Here is a 13,918-nt window from a genome sequence, read left to right as displayed (position 1 = left end):
GGGTGAGGTGGAGTGTACTGCTACATTACAATTTGAGGTTAGCGTCTGCTGTACGGTCTACCATAATACTGGTGGCGTCGCGGCAAGAGCGGCGTTCACCTCCACTGTAGAATTTTGCACCATATCCGATTTTCGCTCATCATTCGACTAAACGAGATTTGAAAACTTTTTAGGTTAAAAATTTTTCTGGTCTCACAAATGATGAACAAAAATATGAAATGGAGTAACGTTCTACAGTGAAGGTGGGTCGTTCTTACCGAACCATCTGACGGACCTGAATGATTCCGTTAAATATCGATCATTGCACCAATGGATAGCGAGGACAGCAGCACATTGGTAGGAGGTTGGATGACAGTAGTATCCGTTTCCATCGATTCAAGGATTTCGTCACATGATAGGACACTTGCCGCAGCAAACGGGATTGTCTTAGGATAAGACAATCCCGCTTGCTACAGTAACGCTCTTACCCACTCTAGAAATTTGGGATGAACCAGGGAAACAGTTACGCCACGTCACCAATCGGAGCGTGCGTCGGAATCTCTCACCAAGTTGCTCCACTGATCACAAGCGAGCGATGGTAAGGCGAGAGTGTACTGCCTGCATTATAATTTAGTAAGCCTGGGCAAGTTAATGATAATTTTTAATCGAGTTAATGGGTAACATTTAAAAAAGTTTAAAAATAAAATTTATCATAATTTTTTTTAAACTCAGTTAAGTTTAAGGTTATATGGAAACTTACAATTAACTTAAGTTAAGTTAATGTATTTTCTTTTTTACTATATAAATAACCAGTAATTTGAAATAATAAAAAGTTAATGTTTATGCAATATATATCATCAATAATTATTTAATTATAAATAAATTAACTTAATTTGGATTTGATTAAAAGTACCTAACTCGTTATTTATTAAGTTTATTTCAAGAAAATTCAGTTAAGTTAAATTAACTAAATTATTAACTGAACTTAAAAATGTTTAACTCATTTATGCCCAGGCTTGGAATTTAATGTAGGTAGTGTCAACTATACGGCCATGTAAAATATCGGTAGCGTAGCGGCAAGAGTGGCGTTCACCTCCACTGTAGAATTTTGCACCATATCCGATTTTTGCTCATCATTTGACTAATCGAGATTGGAAAAATTTTTAGGTTAAAAATTTCTCTGGTCTTGCCAATGATGAACAAAAATATGAAATGGAGTAACGTTCTACAGTGAAGGTGGATGGTTTTTACCGAACCTCCGTTATTGTTTAAAATTAAATTGATCTAATAATTTTTACTTGTGATTAAATAACAGTTATACATTTAATAATAGCAACCTAATTTTTCTATATTCTTTTGATGAAATATATTCCTTTTTTTTTTTTTTTTAAATTACCGATTATCAGTAAATCATTTTGTAAAATGTATAGTAGTGATCACATGACATGATAACAATGTAATAATACAAAAATGAATTCTTTCTTTTTGTTTTTATAATTGTAAATTCTATTTATTACTATAATTTTATAAAATTAAATTAGTTTAATAATTGCAGTTTATTGTGATTAAGTAACTGATTAAATTAATAATAATACCCAATATTAATTAGCTACTATTATAGTTGTATTTTATTTTATTATTTTCTAGTGTTCTATACTATAAAAGCATTCTATATTTCTATAATTTGTTTAATTGTAATAATGATTACTAGAAAGCCAGAAAAAAATATTTTGTAAAAATGTTTAGAAGTGATCACATTGTGATGCACCTATTGTACTAATATGAAAACAAAAACAAATTATCTACTTTTTAATCATTATAAATATTAAATTCCACTTATTATTGTCATTGAATAAAGTAAAATTTGTCTATTAATTAATTATAGCTACTTGGTTGTTTTTTAAATTTAGTGTGCTATATACCTAGTACCTACCTAATGCATTCTATTACTTTTTTTAAATTTTAGTTATAATTATCAGAAAGCAAGAAAACAATATTTTGTAAAAATGTTAACTAACATTAGCTAATATATTTTTAATAGTACTTAGGTATAATGTGTATTAGTAGTCACTAATATAAATAAATAAAACTGTTTAAGTTTTCAATATATTACATTGATGGTTCATGGTAATATAGTAAAAGCTAACAAGCTAAGCACCGAGAAATTAAGCCTTAGCTAAACTAAATTTATAGCTATCACTTACCAGCATACTCATTAAAATTATTTTAAATTGTTATTTACATACTTAAATTAAAAATTATTAAAATATCTATTTTAATAGGTACATTTGCTAATAAGTATTAAAATTTTAAAGACAAATACAAATACTTAATACATTCAACAGGTATTTCAAATACTTATATTTTTTTTAGATTTATTGTTGTCAGATTCTTTATTCTTAGAATTAATTACTTATGTATTGAGTATTGTATGAGGGAAAACAATTTTCCAGACCAAATTACTTTGAATTGCACATTTATGCATATTTTGGTATTTTTGATTTATGAGACATTAAAGTTATCTGAGACTAATTTCTTTATTTTTTAATTATGTTCATTATCAAAACGACATATCATTATAATATAATTTAGAGTCACTCGCACAATATTATTATGCGTACACACTTCACATGTACAGAAGAAGAAATTAAAAATTAATTATTAAATTTATAAATCAATCAAATGTCAATTTAATAGACTATTTCCTGATTTTTATTTGTTAGTTAATTTACTTAAAAAAAAAAAATGTAAGTTTATATTTTAAGAACATATTCTAAGGTTTTTAAGTGCATTTGTGCTTGCATATCTAGTGTTTTTTTTAGGGCTGTAGGTACTATGTACCAATTATTACAATTGAAAAAGCTGTCAAGCTCAGTACACACAATGTTGCCAATTATATTACAAGCATCAATCAATAACAGTGAATAAAAATATAACTTACTTTTTATTTTTAAATTAAATGTTTATTTTTTGAATGTCTGGAATCAGTTCCTTTATTATAGAATTTTTATACATATTTTTTGTATATGACATGCATTTTTTAGAAGATATCTTAAAACACAGTATTTAATTTTTTTTTTTATAGTACCTATATTACTGTAACTATTATTATAATCACACCGTATGGAAAATGTTATACTGCGAGTTATGACCAAATTTTTAAAATGGGTTAATAATTTTAGAAAAAATTTAAAAACCACAATAATACAAGAATTATTTTAGAGTAAATTAATTTTTTAAGTCTTGTTACCGATCCTAATATACCAGAGACTAGAAATAATTTGAATTTAAAATAATGTGGTTACAATTCATAGCAAATTGTATTCTTGAATATCAAATTTATTTTCTAATAATAATATTATTACCTAATATATTTTTTAATATGTACAACCTGTTTAAAATAATTTTATTATACCACGTTTATTATATAATGTAAACACATATCTTTAGATTTTCGTAACCTAACCACATAAATTAAGACAAATATATTTTTCAATTGTATTAGGTAGTACTGTCATAGACATTAGTCAATCATAAAATAACAACTGTTACCAATTAACAAAATTAGAAGTTTAGGTATTTACTTGAACTTTTAAATTTGAATATGTAATACAGATTTGCCATTGATACATGGCAATGTTGCACGGAATTTCACGCTCAATAATACTGATTTGTTGAGTCCAAAGTTATTTCTTTGTTTCATTTCAAGTACTCAATCGGCAGGTACCTAATCATATAGAATATGGCTATTATTATTAAAAATTGAATAACGTATAAATGATACTGTAAAAAATAAATATTATTACATTTAAATCAATAATTATTAAATTTAATAAACATAATTTTTTCAAATTGATCATCACTTATTTGTCCTCAACTAGGTTTTGTTTATGAGTATAGCATAACTAAAAACTCATTCCACAGAAGCATTGCTTGGTAATGATTATACTTAGGTATATATTTATTTATCTTATTTAAGAGGATCTTTTTTCAGAAATTTTAAGAGTAAAATCACCTATTACAATAATTATAGTGGATAATATTTTTGAGTATATGACATATCAATTTTATATTTTATTATTATTTGACTTGATATTCGACTTTCAACATAAAAAAAATTATTAATTTAAAAGATGTTTAAATTGTTTTGAGACAATATTTAGACAAATCGATATGTTATAGCCTCAAAAATATTATTCTCTACCATTTTTGTCATAATTGATTCTACTTAAGAATAGTGAATACTCAAAAACATAAAAAAGAATATTCTGTATAAATGCATTTTTTTTTTCTATGTTGTGCATGAGGCAGAGAAAAGACCAACCGTGTGCTGACATCCTCTAAATAATTTATTTTTGGAATAAAATGTATAATGAAGAAACATGTGTAAGCATTTTAAAAATCAAAAGATGATTACCTCAAAATTAAAAAAAAACAATTTGATATGCAATAAATCAAAAGATGGTGTCAACTGTGATGGAAATCTTAAAGAAACTACCAGAACAAGTAAAAAAAAAATTAATTTAAAAGAACAGATACATGTTTTTTTCATACACTGATCTGAACGGTAGATGTAACACCAACTTAACATTAACAGAAATTATGGAATTGGTCCACCCTAATCCAGTAATGGTATGGACAAGATGAAGCTACCATACTGTAGTCAATTGGTATAACATTTGTACGAGTAAAGATGTTGTAGTCGATTGTTTTTCAAAACGCTATAATATGGGTAGACAATATTGTATTGTGGAAATCGTCAATCTTTCTTAAAGAAAAAAAAAGTATAACCATGCATGTTTGTTATGTGCTTATCAAAGAACAAAAAATGAAATAATTGAAGAGCCTATAGATAAAGATGAAACTGAATAATCATCGAAAGAACATGAAACTTATCAACAAAATTAGAGTTTATGGGGATTCAGACTTCAGAGATCATGGGTATTTGGTCAATGCGGGCACTACAATGTCATTTTGGAACGTAAATATTATTTCATAGCTAAAAAACATATTGGCCAATTATTCAAAGAGATGTTGAATAGGGAGCCACAACCCATAGTGACCAATGAAGGGCATACGGCACATTAAATTAACACGGGTTTACCCATAAAACAGCGAATCATGTCCAACATTTTATTGATCCAAGTATAGGAGTTGCAAATACTCAGTCTATCTAGATCTTTGGCATGTCGTGAAAAAAAATACAATATTGAAGTAAATGGAGCTTACTTGAAAGGTAGTTTATAGAAGAGTTGTGGCAAACACTTGATCCAATATCATGGATACAATATTTGATGATTATCTTGGACTTGAAAACAAAAATGTATAAAGAAAAAAATATTAATTATATGCTAGTGATTTTATATAAGTACTAGTGATTAAATATAAATATTATGTATAAAAACATATTTATAATTTAAAAAATTAAACGGTACCTAATTCAATAATAGTTTTGGATAGATTGCATAAGACATCACAACCTAATCTTCCAGTTTTTTTCTATTACTTAAAATAGTGATATTATTTTCAGTTGGAATAATATCAACATAATTTTTTTGACCATAAACTTTCAAAAAGGATATACTAGCCATAGTTTACTTTTATTAAGACCTTTATTAACTGTGTAACTAATATTACATAAATATATGAATTCAATTCAATCATGCTTAAACCTACTTATGAAATTTGATCCATTATTTGTTGTTTTCACTATTTCATAATTTATGTCAAAGGCTCCGCTGGCTCCATTGCTCCAGCCAATATGTCATAAGTATGTTTACTTTTCAAAGGTTGTATGGATGACAACTATGATTAGCATTCAAATGTAAGTACCTATGATGTATTTAAAAAAAAAAAATAAAAATAACATAAGTAGGTAATAGTTATTAATATGCATGCTGCGCACATAATAATTAATATTAAAAATTATATATACATAAAGTATTAATGTATTAAAAATTACTTTCTAAATGTAGACCAAGCATCTGCTATTGTAGATTCACATTCAATCAAATTTGGACGATATAGAATAGATCTTCCAAGATAGCCTTTAGAAAGTCGTATTCTTAAAAAAACTGTATTTTTTTAAAACCCTCACGAGATACCAAATTAAATGGTATCTCAGTAGGTACATTTATTATGAGACCTAGGTCAATGTTTTCTGTAAAATACAATCTAAGAATTAATTATATAAATTTTACTGATATAGAAATATTATCCTGTGGATTATAAAACATTTAGATAAAAATATTATATAAATTATAAATATGCCTAAATACAATTAATTATTGATCATTAACACTTAACAGTATAATATCAAATAATAAATAATGACTATTTATTTATTAATACATTTAACGGGTGGAAGCGCTTTGAACTTAATATTATAATTTAAATACAATCAACACTTTTTGATATTGCTTGCTGCTCATTGATAACTAGATGTTATATAGGTAATAATACGATTTTAAGAGGTTAATTTAGGCTAATAATACTGCAGAGTACCGACAACGCTTGTTTCTATCAACCACCATTTTTAGACACTAACAGTATGATATTGTTAGTAAACATACCTCTTGAGTATGAAGTAAGAGCTGTCCTAGGATCCAACACAAGAGTTAAAATCCATAAAAATACTGAAATAACTATAGTGGCATACACAGATGATATTATGAACCCACAATCAAACAGAATTAGTGGTAGGACTAATGAGATTTTAAACTTTTAATTACCTTGGAGTACACAACTAATGGAGGACAAGATGAAGTATAAAGAAGAGTAACTGCAGCTAATAGATGTTTTGGATTGCTAAAATCACTGTTTAAATCTAAAATTCTTAAAAAAAAAATTTTCAAAAATAACTATGTATAAAGTACTTATTAGGCCCGATGCATTCAACCCATGTGAGACATGGCCTTTAACAAAATATTTGAAGAGGAAAGTACTAAGATGAATATTTGGCCCCAAAAAGAATGAGGAAAACAATGAATATGAGTGCATAACTAATGAGGACTTGAATAATTGATACAACTAACCGGACATAGTAGCAGTAATGAAGAGCAAAAGAATTGGATGGACAGGAGGACATGTCTGACACGCTGAAGGAAAACTATTAAATAAAATAACTTCATGGAAACCAGATAAAAAGAGACCTCTGGGTCAATAGAGACAATGATGGCGTGACCGCTTACATCAAGACCTAAGTTTGATATACTGCGGCCCACAAGAGAGTATCCCGTCGTCCGACAAAAAATCGTCCGATTCCGCACATTCCCCACTATTCCGCATTGCCGATAGCTGTTCGGCAACGGTCAAAAACGCTCAACGCTATATGGTGGTCGCTGAAATAGTGGGGGAAATGGGGCCTCGGAACGGTCTCCGCCATCGGTCTGCATGCGCAAAACGAGGATTATCTCTCAGTATAGATGAGAAGAGAATACAGAAGAGAAGGCAAAAACTATAAAACAATGGGAAGAAGGGGTAGTTGCGGTAAAGGGCCTTAATGAGCTATGTTATTAAGAAAAAAAAACAGCATGCTTAGGTTTACATGAAGGGTGGGATGGGGTACCGAGCCAGTTGTACCTGCCTTGGTAATGTTTTATGCATAACCAAGTCCATGACGATGACTATACATCAATATTAGTGACAGAGTGCAACTTATATTAGTATTTCACTGAAGTATAAAATCTAATATCCAGTCTATAGTAAATTTCACATTTGGTGTCTGTGTACTTTCACCTTTCATATAACACCATTTAAGACTGGACAGCGACAATCAACGACTGAATTCATCATAGTTGAAACTTGAAACCTTTAATCAAGCAAAAAAAAAAATATATATTTATTCATTTGAAAGTTTTTTCTGATTAGTAATAACTAAAATATATGTAAGATAGAAAGTATTCCAAGTTATACATTTATTTATACATAAATACCTAAATAATTATTAATTAATTTATCAAATATTTGGTGCTTTATTAATTACATAATATATGCTTAGGCAAGTTAATGATTTTTTTTTAAATCAGTTAAGATAAGTTAATATGCACCAATAACAAAAAGTTAAAAGTTAATTAAACTATAGGTTAACTCAGTTAAAAAAAAGTTAATTTGTTTTTACAACGCTAGCGTACTTAATTTTTTTCCAACTCAAAACTAAATTATAGACTATAGTGTTTATAATTTATACAGTATTTCCATATAAGTTAGATTCGAATAATATAAATTTTTAACTTTAAACAATTCACGGTAAATATTTTTTGACATGAAAACAAAATATACTGAAATAGGTAGTGAAATATAATAAAATTAAAAACAAAATAAATTAACTTAACTTACTTCATAAAATGAAAAACTAATTTGTTAACTTCACGTTAATTAAAAATGAAATTTAGTAAGTTAATGAAAAGTTAAAAGTAACTAGTTAAGTTAAAAAGTTAAAATTAAATTAACTTAAGTTTAAATAGAAAAATACCTGTAGCCTGTATATAATAGATATAGATTATTATATTGGGCACATTTTGTTGGTATTATTAAATATTATATGGTACAACCACTTTTTAAATCAAGTTTAATGTGAATTATAATACCTACTGTGAAAAGGGGGGGGGAGCAAAGGGGGGCATTTGTCTCTCCATCCAATTGTCATAGTTTCCCTATGTTTAACACTGAATTTACTATTTACCCAATTTTGTAGCCAATTTTTCTATTTCCCCCCCCCCCCCCCCGGAAAAAAAATTAAGTCATGGATCCGCCACAGACCATAAACTGGACAAACTTAAGGATTAAACAAAATATGTGTCTATAGTTAAATATTGTTGCAATATGAAAATATATTAGTATGCTAATAAGTATAAAATAAATAATTTGAAATTTTATAAATAAATACATAGGTAACTTCTTTATAGGTAAAACTGTAAAAGAATATAATTATATTACCTAACTAAATATCTGTTCTTTACTTCTTAATTTCTTATACAGTTTGTATCATCTTGGGATCTAAGGAGACTTTAACCCCACAGGACATAAATTATTTCATAACAATTACCAAATAAAAAATGTAAATTCAGAATTACTTACTTTCAAAGACGTGCTTGCGTAGATTTAATGAAGATTGTGAATCAGCAGTTCAAGCTTCGAACAAAATATTAAACAATTCTTAACAATAATACCTATGTAGGTAGTGCACCTACAACTACTCGCAGCTATTTATGTATATTAATGAATATTATAAATACCTAGATATCCTAACGCAGAATAAATAAATTCGTATAAATAAATACATCTTTTCGTTATTATACATAGATACCACAGAATTGTGGTACATACTTCGGGTGCCATATTAAAGCGTCTTAAATCGTTTAGCCCCGTTCACATGATCAAATAATTTGATCGTGTGAACGGGGCTTTTTAAAACAGCGTGCAGTCACTGTCAGTGTCTTTCCGGTAACCTACATGGCCGTAACGTCGGGTGTACCGCGACAAAATTACAATAGAGAATATTGTATTTAGTGAACACTGAACATGTTTAATATGCTATGGGTGTTGGTGTCGTCGTGTCGAGGCTGTCGAGTGTCGAGTTCTAATTAAACGATACTAAAAATAGCCAAATAAGTTTAAAGGAAATAATTATTTTCACCGTAATATTACGTTTGTCAAATATTTACCATTTAAGTCGATAGCAACATTTAATTATCGTACGTCGTCGTACCGTCGATGGTAAGCTATTTCTGGAGAAAAACGTAGTCAAAAGACCTTGTTTAGAAGAATTTTGTATTTAATATTATTAAATACAAAATATTATCTCGGATTAGGACATTAGGTACCTATACAACATTTTATATAATCCGTAATATTGCTTATAATACTAAATATATTTTAAATACGTCTTAACATAATATGTCGATGTCGGCCATTGCAAGTCGGTATGCTTATCAGTTCTCACTTATCAGTCAGCATTGCAGTACCCCTCGACCATATAAACCACGGACTATGATATAAGTCCGTAAGTATATCTTAGTCCGTGATATAAACTAATAGCATAGAACAATATAAAAGCGAAACTCGATCAGCTGATTGGTGTTTTGTTTCCCTATGATCTGAAGTCTGAACCTCCGAAAAACATGGAAACGTTTCCGCGCACCAACATCATGCTAGACGTGTTTACGTAAACGTTTCCCGAAACATAGGCGGGATACGCTCCGCGGGGTCAGCTTGTTTACCGTTCCCTATTTCACGTATGCCACGCCCCCCTGGAACCGCGTTCAAGGCCACAATCGTCCGAATCGGCCAGTTCACGGAGTTTCGTACCCCTGCTAATAGACGCGCCTTATCATATACTAGTACATGAACAATTATGTAGCCCACATGTTTAGTGATATGACGTCACGTTTGGGCAAAACCACGATTAAAGATAGTATGGTAGCCCAACGAACTATGATAAGAAACAATTTAATGATGCTCATAGTTTCTTTTATTATCAACGATACTCTAGAAGCTTTTATTAGCGCTGATAGCGTAAAAATTAAGTACTAGCCACTACTAGGCACTGAACTAAATTTTAGTATTTAGTTCAGTGCTACTATATAGGCATACAAATTATATGATTTATATATATGATTCAATATTTAAACGCTTGGAGCGCCAATGCTCGGTTCCGCTAATCGTTGTGATAACAAGGAAACTCGGAGCAACACTTTATTATGGTTCGTTGTGCAACCATACTATCTTTAACGTGGGCAAAACAATTAACAATAATGATGAATAATAAGAAATAACTCGATTCACTAGGTACTTGACTTTTTCTAATGATGTGAAAAACTAGTATTGTCCCTTGACGCATAATAACTAATAAGTAATAAATAATGAGTTATTAAGTTATAATTTCAAATGTGTTATTTAACATTGGTAATTATAAATATAAGTTAATTGTACGTATATATATTATAAAAAAAAAAATGGTTAACTATAATATCTTGTTCTGCATATAATTGTACTCAACGGTACACAAAAGAAGTTTCTTTTCATGGATATATCTAAAAAACTATCAACTATTTTCAATTTAATTTAACATAAACTATCTAACTACTATTTGTTTAAACCAAAGATGGGCATTAACTAGTAAAAAAGTTAAAGTCAAGCTAAAAAGTTCCAATCAATTTACGAAATAATAAACGTGTTCGCAGTGTACCTATACTGTCCAAACAGATTTTATTTTCTAATTAATAAAATTAACTTTACTTATATTTAAGGTTGTATTCACCACAATTTAAAAATCAATTGATTCATAATATTGTATATAATATTAAATGTAGGACGTAGGTATTAATAATATCAGGTATTTAACTAAATGTAATTATAATATCTATATGTGTAAAAAAATATTTGGTTTTTTTTATTGATTATGATTTTATAATCAAAAATATTTTATTGCTATAGGCTTGGATTTGTACATAATTGCATTATTTGCTTTATTTACTGGTTTACCATTGATTATATTATACAATCATATTAAATATTTAAAAAATACAACAAAAATTTCCTCTTTAGGTTTTTTTTTTATTAATTAACCCGTGGCAACTTGGGCCATTGGGTGGGTACTAGGTTTTATATAATGACATAATACATTAATATATAATAGGTAATATAATATTACTTGTCGAGAATGTTGAGATGCTTAAAAATAAAAATAAAAAAAACTTATTTTTACATAATGGCATATATTAATATACTATAATATAATATTACTTTTTGAGATGCTTAAAAATAAAAAATAATGAAACTTCCTATCATAATTTTATGTAATGGCATATGCCATAAATTATATAATATTATATTTGTTGAGAATTGAGATTCTTAAAAACAGTTACCAATTTTGAGCACTTCTCGACACCCAAAGGATTTCTTGATTTTGAATGTATAAAACCAAATAATGAAAATATTAAATAATACATAATGTATCAATGTCAAACTGTCTAATTGTCAAACGACTCACGCAAGTCGAAAGTCATACAATGTAGGTACATTAACTGGCTTTTTGGCTTATACTAAAAGTTCGTAAAACAATTTGTAAAAATGTTTCATTAATTGCTAAATTAAAAAATATAAGTCTTAATTTTAAAATTAGGTGCGTTTAGAACATATTATAAAACATGTTTAAAATATTTTTTACTGAAGTAATCACGTTGTTATAAAAACTTGTTTTAAACATAACAATCGTTTTAAACATATTTTTTTTAAAACATGTTTTTTAACAACCCTGAAAAACACTAATAATTTTATATGTATGTATTATAGAGCTTACTTGTGTTAAAATTGTACAGTTTTTAAGATCATATTTAGTCTTTTAATGATATAATATTACTTATTATAAATATATGAAGCTTATATGTATAGCTTAATAATTACCTAGTGTCATAATGGCTAATTTTACCTAATACCTGATTAGTACCTATACCTACTAAATATAAGAAAATATTCTTATTTTTCAAATAACGTTTTCGAAAAGAAAAAAATGTAGACATTTATTGTATTCATTGGTGTAATGTTTAATTAATTAATTTAGGTACATCAAAGAGTTATAACTGTATGAAAATCTTCAATATTTAATAATAATATTCAAGCGAACATTTTATCAAGTATTGGAAATAATAAAATAAATATTCGGTGTAAATTTCAAGTATTTACGGTTATTTGTTTTTGAATTGCAACAAAACAAGATAATCATTCGATGAAAATTCCTTAATATATTATACGGCTAAAAATCCAATGTCAACAACATTTTAACTTCAAACCAGGGCTTAAAACCGGTAACGGGTTTGTAACGAAAACCGGTAAAAAACTGTAAATTTGAGAACCGAAAACCGATAACCGCTTTTAGTTTTGGAATGCTGGAAGCGGTTAATGGTTATCGGTAATCAAGGTAAATATCTAAATATTAACATTAAAGCGGTTACCACATATTTTCAATCCAGGTTTTATAACCAAAACCTATTCCCGACCAAAAAAATTAACGGTTTTTTCGTGGAATTTAATACTTGACTTATGTCAAGAATTACGATTACATTATAGTTGAATTTAATTTTCCAGCTATTTTAAAATTTTTTTCCCCAATTAATTGCCGTCGATTATTGCTGTTGTGAATATCACATATATATATATATATATATACATATATAGGTATGTGTATAGCTATATATTATAAATACCGTCATAAACGTCGTCGTCGACCGTCGTCCTCGTGCGCTGATTCCTATTACGAAATAGTTGATGGAATAGGGGCTCAGTCCATTTAGTATTTACTACTATTTAGTACTATTTAGTATTAACAATATTTTAATGCTGTCGACTGTAATAATCTTTGTTTCTTACAAATATACACATTTATATACAGTGCCACAACTTACTATAGATAGGGGACCTTCCAAGTTTAATTTTAAGCAATTTGTTTAAAAATGTTTAGGTTTTTAGCACATTATACTTTATTTTGCATATATTTATAAACAGTTTAGTATTAAATTACAACACCCAGAGCCCAAACCCTCCTGGTTCTGCATTTGTTATTTGTAGTGTTTGCTCCAAGGATCGGTCCGAAGGCTACCGTAGATTGCTCGATCTGCAGACCCAGGTTTTGGAGTACTGTAATATATACAATATAACCAAAAAGTTCTGTGTCAATGTATCACTCTTAGTGTCATCTTGGAAAGTTATTATATTTAATTTTGGTTTTTTACAGTTATAAATAAGAAAGTTATAACAATAACATTTTTTTATTCAATATATTTTTTTGATTAATTAAAATGGCCATTATCTTGATCATATATTTTAAACTTTAAAGCAGTTTGAAAAAGTAAATATTTAAATTGAGGGAAATCGACCAAATTAAAGCATATTAAGTTTTTGCTTTTGTAATAATAATAGTTATGTTATCAACCCACGAATG

At 28.1% G+C, this 13,918-nt stretch overlaps 1 protein-coding gene and 1 long non-coding RNA gene across 3 annotated transcripts in view; one reads left to right on the top strand and one right to left on the bottom strand.

Moving 5' to 3' along the window:
• The window catches only part of LOC100166556 (dopamine D2-like receptor), a 376,736-nt gene that overhangs the window by 133,156 nt on the left and 229,662 nt on the right, over positions 1 to 13,918 (top strand). The window lies entirely within an intron of this gene.
• On the bottom strand, positions 3,267 to 6,243 carry LOC103308571. Of its 2 annotated transcripts, XR_510476.3 has the most exons (4): positions 5,942 to 6,243; positions 5,656 to 5,811; positions 5,209 to 5,287; positions 3,267 to 3,706 (listed from the first exon to the last, which is right to left on the bottom strand). It is a non-coding gene; the product is annotated as an uncharacterized LOC103308571 (long non-coding RNA). The 2 variants fall into 2 exon arrangements; XR_003839223.1 differs by lacking the exon at positions 3,267 to 3,706 and having other exon boundaries at positions 5,009 to 5,287; positions 5,942 to 6,206.

The sequence above is a fragment of the Acyrthosiphon pisum genome, chromosome A1 (genome assembly GCF_005508785.2).
Source record: "Acyrthosiphon pisum isolate AL4f chromosome A1, pea_aphid_22Mar2018_4r6ur, whole genome shotgun sequence".
NCBI classification, from domain to species: Eukaryota; Metazoa; Arthropoda; class Insecta; order Hemiptera; family Aphididae; genus Acyrthosiphon; species Acyrthosiphon pisum.
Note: the sequence above shows the minus strand (reverse complement) of the source record. Positions and strands in the feature narration are given on the sequence as shown.